At 43.9% G+C, this 17,983-nt stretch overlaps 1 protein-coding gene across 8 annotated transcripts in view; it reads right to left on the reverse strand.

Moving 5' to 3' along the window:
- The window catches only part of MIB2 (MIB E3 ubiquitin protein ligase 2), a 325,069-nt gene extending 312,471 nt beyond the window's left edge, over positions 1-12,598 (reverse strand). For 3 of the 8 annotated variants that reach the window (XM_085609519.1, XM_085609515.1, XM_085609505.1), the window contains exon 1: positions 12,486-12,598. The gene's annotated coding sequence lies outside the window, so the exon portion shown is untranslated. Of the gene's footprint in view, positions 1-12,452 lie in introns of all 8 variants that reach the window. The other 5 variants (XM_085609514.1, XM_085609503.1, XM_085609517.1 and 2 more) reach the window with 3 other exon arrangements.
- Positions 12,599-17,983: the final 5,385 nt, after the last annotated feature.

The raw sequence follows: 17,983 nt of genomic DNA on the forward strand, positions 1-17,983 counted from the left end.
ATCAGCCCGATTACTGACCAGGCAGCGATTTTCAGGCCGAACCTGTGTTCTGGGCCAAAAGCAGCAAACATTACAACTCTTTCCACGTTCAGTGCGCCGACACCAGGACACACGCAGAGATGCTCTCACTGAATAGGCAGCAGTCGGCAGAGCAAGAAGGTGAGGACTTGCTTTTAGGTTTCACCAGTGGCGCAGCGCTTGAACCGTGCATCCGAAATTTCTTGTATTAAAAATAAATAAATTAAAAGGGGGTTAGAACCCGCCCAATACTTACCTGAACTTACCATTCGTTGATTCAAACTTCATTGTAATTTACTTACTTCTCATTGGCGTATGACCGTGAGTTTGCTGCAATATGATTACATCGCCTTGGTCCTCAGTTCGGATGCACGCATTTTTATGGGATAGCACTCTGTCAGTGCTTGAAATGGAAGAATAGAACTGCAGATACTCTGTGCCAGAGTACCTGCTTGTTTCTGAGAAGTGCCGGTACTCTCAAATTAAAAGTATTACATTTCTCTTGAGAAGTTCCGGTACTCTTCCCCTCAAAATAAAAAAGTGCCGGTACTCAGTACCGGCCCATTTAAAGCATTGACTGTAATCATCCCGTGCATGAGTGTGTGTGCAACATATGCATTGTATATGCACGAGCTTCAGTGTTTAGCAATGCAAATCCTACTTTGTGTCAAGAACAGCAGTCGCTGCTTGTGCACAAACCCCTGTTCTTGATCCTCAGCATGTAACGGACCCGCAATATGTACTTGAACCTCCTGTGTAAACAGAAGACATCATGTGTTCTTACAAACCTGTGTTCATCACTGCAGTCGCATATGACTCTCCTGTTTAACGGTGCACCCGTGCACAACTTGTTGGACAATGGTCGTTACCCTACAGTCCCTCTGCAGTTACACTCACAGGGCTCGACGCTCAATTATCGTCACCCAAGATTGTGAGGGAAGATTAAAACAAGCATTGGCAAAGCCAACAGGTTTTGCCTCTCCAAAATCTATTGGCTTTGGCAATTTTTTTACATGTCACACAGCATTTGAGCTGCTGTGTAGCATTGCTTAATTAAAAAAAAATACATTGTCTGTGTCGTGGTGCTTTTTAAAAAATACATTTTTTTAAATTACTTTAAGCTATCTTGCACAGCAGATCAACTGCTCTGCAATATGTAAAACAAGCATTGGCATAGCCAACAGGTCTCGCTTTTGGGACCTTATAAGTATTTAGTTATGCAGCACAATATCCTTGGTGCAACATCATCAACTGTTGCATGGCTAAACACTTATAAGGTCCCAAAAGCGAGACCTATTGGCTATGCCAATGCTTGTTATATATTAACATTTCTCAGCCAGGTTCTATTTAGACAAGGCCTGTGATAGCACAGCTAGGTTAAGAATCCGTGCGTTATTCATTTGTGTCCTCGCTCACACATCCTTACCCTTTGTTGAGAGGGCTGGGCTCGCCTTGCCTAATAGGGCGTGTCACCATAAACATTGCCTGTTTGCCTCTATCTGCATAGGACAACAAACCCTGGAGAATTTGCAGAGACGGGAAGTTTCTGCTAACTTTTTGTTTCAGATAATCATCGTCTTTGGTTCTGAACAGGACATGCTGTCTCCATTCCTATGAAACTTCAAAAGAAATGCTTCCTTCGGTTGCAGCTCTAAAGGTTCACTTCATGCTATTAATGTACAGTCAGCGGTTGGTGTATAAACATTTAACACAAGAAAAGCTTTTATTGGCAACTGTGTACATTTGCTCGTGCAAAAATGGACTGCAGGAGTTATACAGTGAAACTGAGACTGTTCCAAATTTCCATCAGTATTCCTTGAAACCTTTGTGAATGTTGAAAAAGTTGGAAATGTACTTCGGATATAGGAGGAAACCTATGGGAGTAAACTTGTGACTGATTTTTGTGGATCAGGAACCGAGTGTTCAGCAGAACAGAAAAGGGAAATCGCTGTTAGTCAATTTAAACTTCTAACTGAAACCAGGAGTCACCGAACAATACCAATGCACCTATTTTGTCTTTGCATTTCGGTACAAGTAGCTAGGGTTGCCAGATCAAGGCATACCCATAGGATGTGTGTTACAGTCAGAGGCCTTAATTTTGTAAATCACTGTTTTCATGTGTTAAGCCCATTTGGTTCACTGAGGAATGCCAAGACTACACCTCCGAGAATGCACTGGTTTCTTAAATGAATGCACAGGACTGGAAGTCGTGTTACTTTATGCATCATGGAATACAGCAGGACTATCTGTAATTTGTTTTCATTATAGATTGGAATTTCATTTGATTTTATATGCGCTTACTGCCCCTGACGAGGCGCTGAATATATGGAGAACTTAAAATACTAGTACCAAATAAAATGCTCTATTGGCCATGCATCAGAAGCCAAGTAGAAACCATTTACAAATAGACACATGGATTTACATTGCTGCACCTTAGCATGTCATTGATGTGAGGGGCAGATCAATGCGTTTTCATGTTTATTTAATGCATTTGTTTCTGTCACAAGTCTAGTGTTGCCCAGCCTGCTCCTGCCTGCGGCATACAACCCACTTCCACACTCTATCCGCTGTCCGGCCAAAGCCGACATAAACAGCCTCCATTGAGCACAAGCATTGGCATAGCCAATAGGTCTCGCCTTTGGGACCTAGTAAGTAAAAAAAAAAACCTGAAGTGTAAGACTTCACGTTTACATTTACTGCATCCTAAATACGAAGTAAATGTAAACGTGAAGTCTTATACTTCAGTTGTTTTTTGTTTTTTTTTACTTACAAGGTCCCAAAGGCGAGACTTTGGCTATGCCAATGCTGGTTTATTGAGCAGTTACGATTTTTGCTACTGGCGCTCGTAGTTCTTTGCTCCCATCAATGAAATATGCCAGCATTGTTTCTGCAGTCTGGCTGCATCTTTTTTTTCGTTTCAAAACTCCAAATGGAAAAAAAAAATCAGAATCACATCAGTTTAATCACCCATTTTCTTAACCATTAAATGGTTTTTGCTGGGCTTTCATAGCACTGATGCGACATACTGGCATCCACAAAACGGCATACTTTAGAGGCCCCCTCATCCTTATTTGTTCTACTGATATCGCCTGACGTTAAATGCATTCCCAATTTTACATTTCAATCTGCTTTTTACAGATCAGGATACAAGTGCATTATTGGAGATATGTACGTCTAGGGACTGGCATAATAAAGGTCAGATTATTGCAGGGCATGGGGCCTGAAGTATTCTCCATACAAAGTCAAAGGACTAGATGTCAACAGTGAGAGGTAGGGTGTCACAGAAACGCAAGCACTAGTCTTTAGAGAGTGTCAGTACGGTAGTAGATGGTGCACGCAAGGAGACTAACAGGGGAGAGTGGGGATCTGTTGCCGGGATCGGGTGCGACTCTTACCTGGTCCTCCTCCATCACATCAACAACAAGTTAAGCTATTTTAAGAAGTTTTAAACCTGCGACAACTATAAGGCAGATATCAGATGTTTAATCGACATTTATTTTTTCTGAATACACACTGCTCTCTGAATCAGCTGCCTCAACACCTCAAAGCAGCTTAAAATACTATCTGTGATCAGTAGATTTTATCCCTGTGTTCCTTCATCACGGATTTCATGGGGGCAGAGTTTGTAAATGCCTCACGTTGCTTCCTATAGCAGCAAGACTCGGTCGTCCCGGCGCTTTGGAACGATGCCGGGTTTAGGGACGATAAAGGCACACTGCTCAGTAGGCACTGTGATCAAATGTTCCCAGGCCGGGCTTGCCCATTAATCTCCTCTCCACAGCAAAAAAGGATGTACCAGGCTGTGAATTATGATAACCCAGATCCATAAATCCAGACGATAATAAAAACAAGCAGGAGAAAGGGCGCCCAGCCCGGGAAGGCCCCGACGGCCTAGCCACTGAATGTAGCGCCAAATCCCCGGGAGATCCGTAGAAGGAGAAAGACAGTCAAAAAATATGTTTACTTGAAATACGCCACAGTGACCCAGGGCGGTGTACAGCACTTGATAGGAAGCCTGGGGTAGGGGAGGGCGGGAATGAAAAATCAACCCAGGGGAACAGATCGTAAATGTGCATTCCAGAAAGACATCTTGAGAGCCTTGATGTTGAGCTAATGCCAGGCGATAAGGCGCTGTCCCAAAAAGGGGGAGGGGTTTCTCGACAGAGTAATACTTGAACAGCCAACATTACGCCACTAAAACTTAACATTAATGTGCGCTCAGACAAACAAACCAGAGGCATCGGTTGGGCACTTAGAACGTAACGTAGTACATTAAAATGAAGCTGCCGGTTGTTGAAAGATGCAGGTTGCAAGCTTCATGCGCTTTTACACTAGTTGATTTTTTACAGAGTTAAATTTCACAGAATTAAGGAATGTAGTGCCCTATTTTAGGGGTGTCACTTGTTTTTTGCGCAATTGTAAATGTAAAATTTGATACTTATTAGCCCATTCGCATGACGAGGAGGGAAGGGAAGGGGGTAGTGAGAGCAGACAGCAAAGGGGTGGAGGAGCACGATTCACGCGCTGTAAGGCTTAATGAGCCATTACAGAAAGCCAGATGGCGGGTGCACGAGTGCCCGCGTGCGTAACCTTACGCTTGAGGCCAGCAAAAGAGTGTGGTAGCACTTTGAAAACCCACTTACTAAATGTCTAGCAGATCAGCGCATGCGCTGGCTCAGGCGAGACCTAAAAAAGTTGTTAGGACTTAGAGAGGCCCACTACTTACTAAGGCCCATTGGCTGTTGCTGTGCCAGAGCTGTCCATCTATGTCCTAAGACGAGACACCTGCCAGATTTTAGGATAACCAATGTTAAGGCAAAGTAGTCCAACAGAGCTTCTTTGTATTTAAATCCGTTTTATGTTGATATTCCTAAAGACTGGCATGGATTAAACCCTCAACCCACCTCCTTTAGAGTGCTTCATTTGCAGTGCATGAGGGACTGTTTTACATATCAAAAGTTCACTGAGTTTTCAAAAAATCAATTCCTTATCTCATACACAGATCATTTCTAAAAAAAAAACAAAAACAAAAAAAAAAAAAAAACTTTTTCGTTGCAACGGGTGCTTTTAATAATTTAATCGTGACTCAAAATGCAAGTCAGATCTACTGGCCAAAGCTTGTCCTACTAATAATAGGGAAACAAAAACTGCCTACAATAGCCTGGTTTCTATAGAGAGAGCACTTGCCGCGTGATCAGTTGAATGCGTGAATTTCAATGTGCACATTTCTGCACCAGCTGCGCTTCCGGAGAGCACACATCGCTAGTAGCCGCCTCGCACGGGTAAGCGAGGCCGCGCATGGGGCGGAGGCAGAGTGGGTTCGCTTGACAGCCGAGCTCCGTCTGGTTTGGTTTCAGTTCTTCGTGAAGGGGCTGACTGGCTCCACCCCCACCTCTCACGTCTCGATGGGCTGCTTAAAATATACCAATTAAAATCAGAAAAATAAAGCGAGACAAAGAAGGGAAATGTTTTTCGAAAAAATTGACGGAAAACGCTTTCTGAGTGGTTGTCGGAGCCGTTTGCCGCAGCTTGGGCAGAGTCGGGGGTTGGGTTCGAATGAGAAGACAACAGACATGGGGCAAGCCGTCTATTTATCCCTCTGTGAGTAGTTAAAGATAACTCGAACCAAGGAGGGCTTTACGTGAGCACCACCAGCTACATTACACAAGCACACTTTCACTTATTTTAGGCAGGGACATATTGAGTGATTTGCTCAGAATCACAGGATGTTGAGTCGACGCTGAGACTTTAACCGGGATTCCTAGTTCCAAAGCCGGCTGCTCTGGCCCTGACGCCATATCCTGTTCCCTTTCACCGCAACCCCTGGCTGCGAGTGTGTGCCGTCGGCCCTAATACATATGAATAAAATGTGGCCTTGTGGGTGCAATGGGCTCTTCACCTCCACCCCTCCCCCACCCGGCGCCCAATGCTACTGCACCTGCTGCACGCATGATGACAATAGCCCCCCGTAAGTGCCCCTCGCTCACAGCCCTTCTTACACACAGTGCCTTGATGACGCCGAAACTTCCAGCAGCAGGGAGCATGACCTTTACGGAGACAATTTATAAATCAGGCTGTTTAGTTTATGTAAAAACACTGGCTGCGCAGGTGACTCTTTCTGGCCAACACTGCTGGGTTTAGCAACCAGACGGCAAGGTGCCACTGGGCCACGTTTCCTTTTTAGGACTTGCTCCCGGCAGCTTCAGCTTTTTTACCCGTTTTCTAAATTATGATGATTGCGTAGGCCTTCACGGAGTGGCCCGGTGACTGATAAGATATTTAACTCACCTGATCAAATCGGACTCTGGCGAGTCTGAATTTTTGAGCGCATAAAATACCACACAATTGTGGCTCGCACTGCTCTTTATAATGCAGCATATTGAGGTAATGTTCACAGATTCCGCAGGTTTGGAGAACATGGACAGATGATACAAGGGGCCTGGGGTCAGTCGCAAGTCAGATGAAGAGGCTAGCACTGCAAAGCCAGAGCTTTCGAGCATGGGGCACATGGGCAGTTTGTGTTTTGTGCTTGGGGAAGAGAGTGGGGAACATAGGGCACATGTGCAAAGTGCGGTAGTCATGTGGCACATGGCTAGAGCATGGTACATTCGGGGCACATGACGAGAGAGTGGAGAAACTGGTGAATATGGACAGTGCAGGAAGTTTGCAGTAAAAGGACAGTGTGAGGCAGGCAGAGTGTATGAAGTTTGTAATACACAGGCAGGGACAGGGTGCACAGAGCTTGATGTACACCAGTGCTTTAAATGGACTGGTACTGTCCGGTACTGTCACGAGTACCGGCACTTTATTTTAAGAGAGAAAGTCCTCACGTTTTATGTGGCCCAAACGCCCCAGGGGCCAGTGCTTTAAATGGACCGGTACTGACCGGTACGCAGTAACGGCACTTTTTTATTTTGAGGAGGAGAGTACCTGCACTTCTCAAGGGAATCTTAATACTTTTAGTTAGTGAGTACTGTCACTTCTCAGAAACAAGCAGGTACTTTGGTACAGAGTACCTTCACTTCTATTTTCCATTTGAAGCACTGCTTGGGTCCTATGCACAAACAGTGAGAAGGTGAGGCCTTCGGACTGAATGCAAGGGGCTTGATGGCACAGGGACAGTGAAGGAATCAGAGATCATGTACAGTGTGATGATGCTGTAGCACGAACATACACTGCGTGAGAAGGATGAAGCATGGGATAGACCATATGCGAACTTAAGGCCAATGGATGGACAACGCAAAGAGTTTGGAATATACAGAGATCGATCGGAAAACTTTGGAGAAAGACTTACCAGTTGCACAAATGGACAATGAGGTGATTGGAACACTTAGAACACAGTGTGAAGAGGTTGGGTCACATGCGGAGCATCTTGGACTGACATGGAGCACTTCAGTTCACGTGCTCCCAATGAAGGTTTCATCAAAGAAGATGCTTTTTTTTTTTGTTGCACCCTGTTGTGACGTTCAGAAGGGGGGCACCCGTAGTTTGATATACATGTCTTTAAAAAATATATATATAATTGTGCTAAACATGTCCACCGCGTGTGAAACTGTTCTTTTTATTTTCATGGGATGATTTTTTTTGCAATAATCCACATTGGCTGAATTTTATTATATAGTTATTTTAATTTTTTAGATACAAGGTTAACTTTATAACTAAGTGATAAATAAAGCAAACGGGTAGAATTAGTGGTTACATCGTTTCTATGCAACTCTTCTGGCAATGTTACGGCTGTGCAGTACTTAAAAAGTAACTATTGAAGGGAGGTACTCACTCTAAGTGAGCACCCGTTTGCTTCTAAGTAGTGCCGGAACACTCCCAGTATATTCACCACGCCCCTGCTCAGAAGTGCTGGTGCTTGCACTTCAGAAATACATTAAAACTTATGTTTCTCCTCTGTCATGATACTAGTAAATATTTTATCATTTCCAGCAAGAGTTTTAGATCCATCACACCCCAGGGCTTACAATACACTTTAGAAATTAACATCATAATAATAATTTTAAAAATCAATTTGGTGGAACCATCATTTTTTTAAATATACATTTTTCGGAGAAGGTTTTTTTCTATTTTTACCTCAACCACTGGTGACTAAACCTACTAAGTGGGACAGTCAGACTCGGGACCAACAAAACATAGGGCCAAACTTAATATAACAATACAGCTTTATGGTGCCATGTTTGTCTAGCATTCCTGTCCCATTGGTTGGAGCATCCCATTGACTGGAGCATCAAAAGACTGTAAATATTTTAGAGACACACCACTTGCAGGTTCCCAGGTGCCCCAAGCACAGCTCCATAAATTACATTTGCCATAGGCTCAATGTTCGGGGAAATATAGTGTCTCTTGTACAAATAATATAAAAAGCGCTTGAGGTTGTTGTTCAGACCGAAACAAAGATTGCACATAATATTTCATTTTTTTAACTGGTAATTTACTTACTTGGAAATTTGTCATATTCTTTTAGATATAACAGTGACTGGACAGTGAGTTTATTGAGTATTAATTAGGCAGCCAAGCTGTATAACCAATTTCAGGCACCACCATTCCCTAGAGTTAGGCTTGACCTTGGAGAATCGAGTGCTAAAGCAAAAACCTTTGCTACCCAAATGAAGTACAGTAATAGTGTGCAAATGCAGTGTTGCAGATTAGAGTTTTGCATAGTAGAGTTGTGTGGCGTAGAGTGCAGAGGTGTTGCGTAGAGTACAGTAGAGTGCACTTGTGCAGAGTTCAGTGGCATAAAGTGCAGTGGTGTAGAGTGGAGTGATGCATGTAGAGTGGCGTAGAGTGTATTGGTATAGAATGCAGTAGTGTAGAGTAGAGTTCAGCAGCATATAGTGCAGTGTTGCAAAGTGTCAGTGTGCAGTGGTGTAGAGTGATCTAGATTGCAGTGGTGTAGATTAGATGGTGCTTAGTAGACTGGTGGAGAGTGCAGAGGGGTTGAGTACAGTGGTGCAGATTAGAGTGCAGTGGCGTACAGTGAAGTGGAGTACTGTGCAGTGGACTGGTGTAGAGTACATTGAGGTACAATGTTGCATATCATACTGATGTAGAGTGCAGAGGCATGGAATTCACTGGCGTACAATGCAGCGTAACAGAATGCAGAAATTGGAGTGGTATATAGTAGTATGAAGAGTGTAGTGGTGCAGAATAGAGTGGCACTGAGTGCACGGGTGTAGATTGCAGTGGAGTAGAGTGACATAGTGCAGTGGTGTATGGTGGTGCAGAGTGGAGAGGCATAGAGTGTAGGGGTCAGAGTGGAGTGATGAAGAGTGAAGTGGCATAGAGTGCAGTGATGAAGGGTAGCGTACAGTGCATTGGCATAGAGTGCAGCAGAGTAGAGTGTGGTAGAGTGCATTGGCACAGAGGGCAGTGATGTTGAGTACAGTTGTGTAGAATGCCTTGGCGCAGAGTGCAGTGGCATAGAGTGCAGTAGCATAGAATAGAGTGTTTCAGAGTAGAGTGAAGTGGCATAGATTGGAGTGGGGCAGGGTAGAGTGCAGTGGAATAGAGTGCAACAGAATAGAGTGCAACAGAATAGAGTGCAGTGACAGTGCAGTGTAGATTATTGTGGCGTACAGTGGAATGGCATAGAGTGCAGGGGAAGTAAAGTTGAGAGTTACAGAGTAAAGTGCAGTGGCGTAAAGTGTATTGGCATAGAATGCAGTGGCGTAGAATGTAGTGTTGCAGAGAGGCATTGTGAAAAACCAACTTCCACGAAGGGATGAAGGCCGTCGCCGAATGGATGAAGAGCAGTCGCCTGAAACTGAACTCGGACAAGACGGAGATCCTCGGCTCCACCCCCTCTGCCTGGGACAACTCCTGGTGGCCGGCCTCACTGGGAACTGCGCCGACACCCACCGACCACGCACGCAACCTAGGGTTCATCCTGGACTCCTGTCAATGACCCAACAAGTCAACGCCGTCTCTTCCTCCTGCTTTAACACCCTCCGTATGCTTCGCAAGATCTACAGATAGATCCCCACCGGAACCAGAAGAACAGTCACTCAGGCCCTCGTCACCAGCAGGCTAGACTACGGCAACGCCCTCTACGCGGGAACCACAGCCAAACTCCAGAAGAGACTCCAACGCATACAGAACATCTCCGCACACCTCATCCTCGACATCCCCCCGCCACAGCCACATCACCGCCCACCTGAGGGACTTTCACTGGCTCCCCGTTAACAAGAGGATCACCTTCAAGCTCCTCACCCACACTCACAAAGCACTCCACGACTCCGGACCAGCATACCTCAACAAGCGACTCAGCCCGTTGCTGGGGCAGCTGTCGCGCTCTACAAACCTATAACATAACCTTCTACACCCCCAACCGCCAGCTCCGCTCACCTCACCCTTGCCACCGTCCCGCGCATCCACCGAACAACCACCTGCGGCAGATCCTTCTCCCACCTCGCCGCCAAGACATGGAACACCCTCCCCATCCACCTACGAGACCCAGGACCTGCTGACCTTCAGGAGACTCCTGAAAACCTGGGTGTTCAATCAGTAGCTGCTCCTCCCCCTCAGCGCCTTGAGACCCTCACAGGTGAGTAGCGCGCGCTACAAATGTTTGATTGATTGCAGACAAGACTGGAGTGGCCTAGACTGGAGTGGTGTAGAGTGCAGTGGCGAAGAATGTTGTTGTGTAGAGTAGAGTGGCGTAGAGTGCATTGGCATAGAGTAGAGGGTTGTAGAGTGCATAGGAATAGAGTAGGGTGGAGTGGTGCAGAGTGGAGTAGAGTGCAGTGGAGAGGTGTAGAGTGGAGTTTGCATGGTGTGGTAGCACACTGCCAATACAGAAACACATTTTCAATTGAAATGATCATAACAATTGCATAGACGTACAGTTTTACTAATAAACCTATACAGCGCACAAACGATATTGTGTGGAGATGGCATCACCTGGTGAATTGATTTGATCATATTAAAGTATGTTTCCAACACACTTCAGAAATAACAAAAAGTGTTTCATTTGTGCGTTCATAATTCTGATATAGTCTGAAATACTAGCACTGTTCATTTGAATGTTGTGTGCTAGAAAAGAAAAAAAAACTTTCCTAGACCCAGTATCCAGCAAGATTGTCACATAAATCTTCTCACTTTGAAGCCTGAGAAAGAAAAGTGAACACCAAGCTCCCTCGGAAGATGGAATCTGACATTTGACCTCTGTCTTTGAATGCACAGAAAACATGACAAGATAAGAACGAGATTTGCAGGCCTGTTTAAAGAAAGGAGCACTCATGTAAGATTACAAGGGGAGTCAGTGTGAGAAGGCTTTGCTCCTTGGGAGGGACAAACTCACCCTGGACAGCCTAAAACAAATAAAGCCAGCAAATAGAAAGCCAGAAAATGTGAGTAATAAACCACAAAGCAATGGTAAGGAACCAGCGGAATGCATTTCCAGGGACGCTTTTTGAATGTCCCCAAGATGTCTTTAGCAAACCAGACATCTGTGTTGTCTGGTAGGCTTCGACCTAAAACGGAAAGCCCACCTGGAAAAGTTGTCCCTGTAGACACAGGGGTTATACTGAAATCTTTTCTTTCAGTTTTAGACAAAAACTGATATTACAGGAATAAAGGATTATCCACGGATAGGTACTCAAGGAACAGAGCAGGATGCATACCAACGATAGGACGAGGAGGCATAATTAAGAATACATTTATTACAGGGAAAAGTGAAACTACTCCACGATGTGACATAGTGTAAGCTAAAGTACTAGGACTCACTAAAGGTGTGGCACGTGACATGGCACCACTTAACAGCTATGCACGTCCTTCTACCATCTCTCTAACCAGTACCTTTCATATCAGGTACAAGTTTAAAAAGCCCCTAAAAGTGTGCTCCTTTTCCGACTGACCCCACACGTGGTATCCTGGAAAGCGTTTATGCAAACTCTCTTTTTAAATACTTTATTATTACACAATTTTAAGCATTGCGTAAAAAGTATATTGCACAAAAAACATTCACGCAACAAATGATCAGGACCGTTTAGCAATGCTGCATTTTCAGATTAATTAAGAAAACGTTCAAAGTGCTAAGTATAAGAAATGATGTATTATTAATGAGGTGTCGTTTGCAATCGCAAACTTCCACCTACAATGCACAGTAAACAAGTAATACATTAAAACAGTCATCTATTTTAAGAACACCATTTCTCAATGCCTGCCCTTGGCTCCTACTATCCCAACAGATACCTGGTCTTTTAAATCAACACCCCTATTTAATGTTGTTCTCCCCTAAAAATCCACTCGTTAATCAATGCCTTGCCTCGATAGCAACCTAATTTCAACACCATTTTCAACACTCTACTGCTTCAGGGCCCCCCCTATAGAGACCCTACTTAATAAACCCACCCTCCCTTCACAGCCTTCGATAATGCTCCGCCTCTTTATTACGGCTCTTACGTGTCCACCACCCTCCAAAGAATCACCTGGTATCTTCACGAGTCGTCTCCCGAGCTCACCTCCTCCGCCTTGCCTGAACTCTCTCCTCCCCTGTTCAATAGCTCTAAATGTTCAACGCCTCTCCCCCAGGCACCCCGGGAAGCCTGCACCCACGTCCCTGAGGCAATGTCCCGGGGCACCCGGAACTTGTAGTTCCCATCAGTTTCTTCGTGCGATAACTAGCACTAGAAGGACTACAGTTCCCGGTGGCCTTCACAGCAGATTCCTTGAATTTGAAGGGCGGCCCCTGGCGGCTCAGAGAAGAATTTACTGTGAGCTAGACGGAAATAGAGCACGGCCTCTTATTCTCACTCACATCATCACAGGCTCGAAAAGTGACAGTGGCACGGGCATCTTTACAAACCATAAATTAATTACACACACACACTCTCTTCCCTCTAGCTTAAACAGGCAGAGCCTTCCACAGAGGAGTGTGAAATCATCGTCGATGAGGCGTGGCCTTGAGGTTATCGCTGTCTGCTTTAGAACTGGAGAACCAGTTTCGAGTTTCGGCCTCTGCTGAATATGTAGTCATTCTAAGCAAATCTCAGACTTTTAACAAATAAAAAATCGTAGCGCCTGGTTTTCGTGTAAAGCGCTCTAACGCCCTTGGTACAATTTTGCGTTACATAAAAATGCAAACATCTATAAATCGATGTTTATTTGAACATGCAAGTGGGGAGATTTTGGTGCAGAATTTGAGACTATTTTGCCTATTTTTCGTATTCACTGAATTGAGGGATGCTTTAGGAGAATGAAAACAATGCGAAATAAACGCATATCAAAAAGTTTAGTAAAACAAAAATTGAGGATTGTTATATTCAGATGGTTGGTGGCAAATGATGATGTAATACGCAGCAACTCTTGAAAGAATTTGTTGAAAAAAAAGGCAAATTGAATTTCCCGATTTACCACCATTAGAGTGAAGGAAGGTCTGCAGCTCTACACTATTGCACATACCTCATTTTATCTTGTGACCTATTGGCTGGATGCTTTAGTTTACCAGCTAATGATATTGCATGAGAGTGACACCTTGCATGACCACTTGCATAAATGCTTGCATGATAGGGTTTTTTATGTATAAATGTCTATTCTTCACTTCTTTTCTTTTCAGACGCATACATAAGTGCAGAAACAAAAATAAGAAAAGAGTATGTTGGACATGGCCCTTTCTACAGGGTCATCTCCCAAAATTTTCCTTCACCCTCCTGTTTTCTGAACCCAGAGCCTGTAAATTAACTGCTAATGGTGGGCCTGTAGCACTTAATGTGCCACTCTCTTAAGTAGTCTTTTAAACATGTCTCAGGCCTGTCACTTCAGCCTGTGCATGTAGTTAAAGTACCATTTCGACCTGGCAAAAGTTGCCATGCCGAAACCTTCCTTTTAATACATATAAGTCACCACTGGGGTAGGCCCTAAACAGCCCATATGGCAGGGTGCTGTATATTTAAAAAGTTGGACATGTACTTTTACCTTTTACATGGTCTGATAGTGAAAAACTTTTACATTCGTATTTCACTACTGCAAGGCCTACCTCTCCAATGGGATAACACTGGGTAGTTTATTACATATAATAAGTGCTAACTTTAGATTTGAAACAGGTGAACATTTTATGTTTGGTGTCTGAGAAATTGTATTTAAATATCCTCTTTAACGGTAAAGTCAGATTTTAAGTTACAATTTTGAAAGACAGTTTTAGAAAATTGGAATTTTCCTGTCCTGACTATATTTGGCATCTGCAGCCTGTTCCTGAGTCACATGACTGGGTGTAGTAGGAGGTTGGACTCTGTTTATTCATCCCAGACAGCCACACAATAGAGAGATTAGGTTTGCCTGGATGGGCCATCAGCTGGCAGGATGGGGAATGGTGCTGGGCACAGCATCACTTCCAACTAAATAGGATGTGCTTTGCCTTCACACAAAGGACTTGTCACCACTGCATTATCCATGCAGCCTGCTTGGAGCCAGGGCAGGGGAGGGAGGGAACGCCAAGGACTTCAAAGGGAATCTTCTATAAACTTCTTCTTAAACATAGCATCAGGTATAAAAATAGTTTCATCAGACCCACTCTTCAGTACACTTCTGGACCCGTGGATACTATAGAAAAAGGACTGCTGTGCTGCTTTGCTGCCAGAAGGACTGCCACTCTGTTGCCGTGCTACTCAGCTGCTCTTATGCCTACTTCCTTCCTTGCTGAGAAGGAATATTGTACCTGCATCCTTCATCCCACGCTGCAGTGACTCCAAGCGTTAACTGACTGACCTCCTGTTCTGAGCTACAGGGGCATAAAAAGCTCCAGAGGCTCCTTGCAACTGCCATGCTAACCTGCTGCATGAACCTGCAACTGGACCTGGTGGTATCAGTTGAGATCCTCTCCAAAGAAAAAGGAACTCCCTGAAGTTTTGGGATCTTCAAGACCACAACCGGGCCTGTTCGCGCCACGATCTTGCTGCCTGCACCACTGGCCAATACAAACCTTCAGTGAACTTGACTCTTCAGGCAGCCACAATCATCAGCGACCCAGTGCAATGCAAGAGCTGGACTTTGCGCTACCACATTGGCAGCTCGTGGGAGCTGCCAACGCGAAGCTCCAGCAGTGACTGCCCAGGAAGCCCGACAGGATCTTTGCGCTACAGGGATGACCGTCAATGACGCCTGGCCTAATGTTCATACTACATTGATGACCATGTGCGACGCTCCCCCAGCCCTCTCCACCGTGAATAAAACTTCTTGCGCTGGATTTTTTAAGGTAACTCTATCAACGGGGCTACCCTGGTTCCTGTATCTGACCCATGCTCCATCGTGGCCTGCCTGAACTTTGTGACTTTCACTCGGTCTCACATGGCCCGATAGCTGTGAGTGGCGCTTTGGACTTTTGGGTGCTTTATTTACCTGAAATATTTGAAATCCCATATCTCCAGTTATACTGATTGAATTTGTGTTGTTTTGGTGTCAAACAATTTAATTCATTTTACTCTATTTTTCCAAATTGGTGTGGGGTTTTTCTTGTGTTTATTGGGGGTTTGCTTGTGACTTCACCCTGACAGGGATTGTGGTTGCTGTTTGAGTAGGGTTTTACCCCCCTCAACCAGTAACCCAATTCAACCAATAACCCAATTTCCTACAGAGAACAACCCAGGTCCTCATGCTTACCACTTGCACCACCAATATATGCAATAAAAAAGACACACTCTCCCACCCATAGCACTCTCACAGAGTTGCATGCTACTAGAGCAGCATAATTTTGGTTCCATCCTTAATGTAAAATGTTGCACTTGACATCACTATTGAAGTTCATTCACTGTAGGATTAAAGACTCATAAATACCTTGTGTGCCTTAACTGTATTACACGGCATTCATTGCTTAGGAGATGGAGTAGAACCATCCTCACATTATTAAAATGTATTTATTTTAGAAACAAAAAGCATTTATGTAATGTGTGCACTAATGTTTTATATTTGCATTTATAATATAGTTCTTATTCACATTTATATGCGTGTACTCAAGATTTCATCTGTATGCAACGTGTAATATGAATCTGATGTACTGACCTTTTATGTTCCTTTATGGATTGAATGTTCACCCGTATATTAAATGTGCACCATTGATTTAATACGCTAACCTTGTCATGACTAGGCCCATATTTATTCCTGCATAAAATATTGTTTTCCATTTTCTGCATTTGTGCCTTTACCTTGCAGGAAAATTCTCATGATTTGTTAGTTTGAGAATAGATGTAACACTGATTAGCGATAGAGTGAGCCTGAGAAGAACACCTTGACAAGGAATATGGAGAGCCACAGCGTCAACTGAAAATGTCCATTTATTAATGTTACAAGGAAACACAGGTAATCAAGGACAATTTCGTTCTCAGGTTTGGCGTGGGATAGTTGGTGAATATTGCAGCTCACAACGTGAGAATGAAAAGAACAATTGATGCCCCTAATGATGGGAACAGAATGGTGTTACTTTGGAGACTTTTGCGGTTATAACTGGTGTTCACACTGTTTGAGGATATGCCACTCTCCTTTGGACTTTGAGAGGTGTAGACCTCTATGCTTATTCCCTTTGACCTTTGCTGAGCGTGGCTTAGGCTAACACTAATTTCCCTGTCACAAGAAGACTCTTGACCGAGCTTCAGAAATGCTGGCACCTTCCCATACTTCACTGCTCTTTTCTTATTTTTCATAATTTTCCAGGTTTTTTAGATCCTTTTAGGATATAAACCATCTTCTTTATATGGACGTAATATAAATGATTTTAGACTTCACTCATCTATAGAAGAAAGAACTAGAAACTCTTCTCTGAGCATCAAATTCTGTTATTGATGTTTTGTATTGCTGAGACTGAACTTCTAGTATGCCTTATTCTGGTACGCCTCAACTTCTTTAGGGGGCAGGGTTATCCAGTTGTTATGCTGTATCTTTCCCATTAGGCACAGGGTCAAGACTGATTTGCATATGGCTGGGTTCAAACTGGAATGGCATGGTGAGCAAAAAAACGATTGACTTAGGCCCAGATATCTGTAATGGGGTGAATGTATGACATTGTTCTGCATTCTGTCCATCAACTGTTGTTTTTGCATTTGTATCTTTACAACATGGCATTGAGATTTATTTATCTTAACCACTGCTAACTTGTAATAAACATATTTTTAACTACCGTCACTGATTCCTGATCCTTAGTGGGTAGCCAAATGGGTTGCACTGTTAATAAGATTGTTTGATCAAATACTAAATCTCTTTACCTCTCAGTCAGTGAAAAAGATCAACCGGATAACAAGTGGCAAGAGGGTTGACCCAATGTTGGATCAACTGGTAGCTCGTCGGATGGTTTGTCACTGAAGTGAGGGAGTTAGGGTGTTCTGTTCAGATTTTGCCCAGACCAAGTTCAAACCCCTAAAGCCCATGGTTCGTTCCAATCCTCCGGAATGAAGGATTGATAGAATTCCAGCAGTTTGGAAACAAGTTGTAGCAGCGGAAGTGTGAGTATTAATACCGTTGCACGTTGCATATGCTTAGCTTGCGGTCTTTTGCAGTGATTGTGTGGTGTTCTGTGAAGATGTTTTAAGGTGTTGTGTGAATGTGGCAGTTAATGCAGAGAAGTTGAAGCAGTTATCGGGTCTGACGTGGACTAAGATCCCAGGATGGCAATAAGCTATCAATGTAGAAGACACTGGGTGTAGTTGTCTGCTGATTTTGTGGTGCTAATTGTGAAATGCTGCCAACAGCATTATTGAGATGGGTACTTTATCTTTGCGTGATTGTGAGGTGTGGTTGGTATAGTGAATCTCAGTGCATAAGGAGGAACTAGATCAATCTGAGTGAAACCCCGCTGGCCGAGGTTTCATTTGAAATGAATGTCAGGAGAGGTCGGAACGTGGTGCCCAGGATCGTTTCTTGAGTGATTGAGTGCTTTAATTTCTTTAGAGGAGCAGACAAAGTTAGGTGTTGAAATTTCTTGCATTTGTTTTGCGTAAATTGCAGAGGGATCATGTTTGTGGAAATTGTAAAGGAG

Source organism: Triturus cristatus, chromosome 1_2 (genome assembly GCF_964204655.1).
Source record: "Triturus cristatus chromosome 1_2, aTriCri1.1, whole genome shotgun sequence".
Lineage (NCBI taxonomy): Eukaryota > Metazoa > Chordata > Amphibia > Caudata > Salamandridae > Triturus > Triturus cristatus.